This window comes from Macadamia integrifolia, chromosome 7 (assembly GCF_013358625.1).
Source record: "Macadamia integrifolia cultivar HAES 741 chromosome 7, SCU_Mint_v3, whole genome shotgun sequence".
Lineage (NCBI taxonomy): Eukaryota > Viridiplantae > Streptophyta > Magnoliopsida > Proteales > Proteaceae > Macadamia > Macadamia integrifolia.
The window spans coordinates 32,335,005-32,337,027 of NC_056563.1; the positions used below are offsets into that span (position 1 = coordinate 32,335,005).

The 2,023-nt window shown below is 43.8% G+C and overlaps 1 pseudogene; it reads left to right on the forward strand.

Annotated features, from left to right (window-relative positions):
• The first annotated feature begins 641 nt into the window (after window positions 1-641).
• Window positions 642-2,023, forward strand: part of LOC122083230 — a 4,699-nt pseudogene continuing 3,317 nt past the window's right edge.

The following is a 2,023-nucleotide window of genomic DNA, read 5'->3' on the forward strand; positions in this document are numbered from 1 at the left end:
GTTATTGTCTTCGACCAAGCCTGTTTCTTTTACTTCGGGAAGTGAAAGTTGTGTTGTGGTGTGAGGTTCTCAGGTACCCTTTTGTCGCAGATATAAAGTTGTTTCTGTTGGATCGTGTGGCAACCAATTGACTTAAGGCGATAAATACTCAACACGTGGCCTTATAGGGTTGCATGAATCGCTTATCATCATCGCCGAGATAGTTATGACCGTTAGATGCAACCCCAGTGCGTGAATGTCGCTTGATAATCAGCCGCTGGCCTTTAAACACCTTAGGATCAACGGTCGTTTTCTTTTCGTTCCAACTTCGTCCTTGTTATCGTGTCCATGCCTAGTATGTGGGACCTGTCCCACCTGAGCTGAACATCCTTTTTGGTTAACACGTGTCCGGTGATAGGCCATCACACCGGAACTCCACTTCATCTGCCAAAGATTCGACGGTGCAGACTCTGCACTGGAGCATTAGAAATTCCAAAACAGTTAAAAAGACCGACACAGATCGCCTCGCCTCTGTCTGGTAATTCAAATCGTCGCTTCGCCGTCTCTGAGTCTCTTCTGGTTCTGAATTCGGACAGCTCGTTCTTCCAAGGTTGCCACATGCCAACAATTTTAGTGGGCCCGACCCCATATAAATAGAAGAGTGAAAGTTAAAAGGGAGGAGTAGAATATGCTTTGCTCTGTTCTGCAAAATACCTATCCCCCATTCTCCTCTCTCTTTTATTATTTCATCTTCGTCGTCGTCATCATCATCTATCATAATTCACAAGCGATTCTACTTTTTCTTTTTAGGCCTTTCATCTGCAAACTAGGCGAAGGGAGCAGAAACCATGGAGTTCTTCCTGGGAATCTGTTTGACTGCTATTCTTTCGCTCATTTTCGCATTCCTCGTCGCCAAGCTTCTTTCAATGGCGTCGACTGGAGATGCTGGTGAGAAGGATTCTGTGTTAAGATCAGGGAAGAAGTTTGATGGTGATGTTGTTGCAGAGGAGAGAGTGGTTAAAGGAGAAGTTAAGAACCTAAGATTGGAGCCTGAAGAACGAGTTGAATTTGTTGGTGAAGCTGTGAAGGTTGATGAATTTCAAGCTGATTTGGCTCAAGAAAAGTTTGAAAGAGTTCAAGAAGGTTGCGAACCTGTTGAGTTTCGTGAAGATGATCAGATGGCGTCGAGGAGGAAGATTTAGAAGGAGTCAAGACTCACGAGTTCTTGGAAGATAAGCTCGTCGAGGAGGAGAGGCCTGGAAAAGAGGATGTAAAAGCTGGAGATGCTGATTTAGGTGAGGTCGAGAAAGAATTTATGTCCAACAAGGATGATCGGGCGAAAGATAATTTGGTTGAAGAAAGGCATAAGACTGGAGAGGAAAAGGTTTCAGAAATTAATGAAGAATTGATGAAGGACGAACAAATGCCTGCCAGGGATGAAGAATTTCCGGTTATTGGGCTTGGAGACTATCGGGAAGAAGGGATTGAGGGAGGGGAGAAAAGTAGTAAGAATGAAGAAAAAGGAGGAACGTCTGGCGATGATGACGATTGGGAGGGAATCGAAAGAAGTGATGCAGATAAGCTTTTTGCTGCGGCTGCAGCTTTTGTTGGTTCTCCGGATAGTAGTGATCGCCTATCGAAGGTTAGCGATGATGTGCAGATGCAGTTTTATGCGCTTCACAAGATTGCCACCGAAGGGTCTTGCCACGAGCCTCAACCGATGGCACTTAAGGTTTCTGCCCGTGCAAAGTGGTACTAAACTTTTCCTCTACTCTTTCTTTTCACTGACTGGCCACCTGTTATGTTCTGCTTCGTTTATTGCCCTCTTATTACTTGCTGAATTGTCTAAACATCTTGGAAAAGCTTAATCTATATTGCTTTGGTTATTTTTTTAATTGTATGATATTTGCTTAGCTCAGTTAGAAAGTGACCATGTAACAAAATGATGACAACATAGCTCAGTTAGAAAACCATATATCCTTGCATTAAAATGATGAAACGAGTGGTGGAAAACATACAAAAGTTAGAAAAGGGGGGGGGGGGG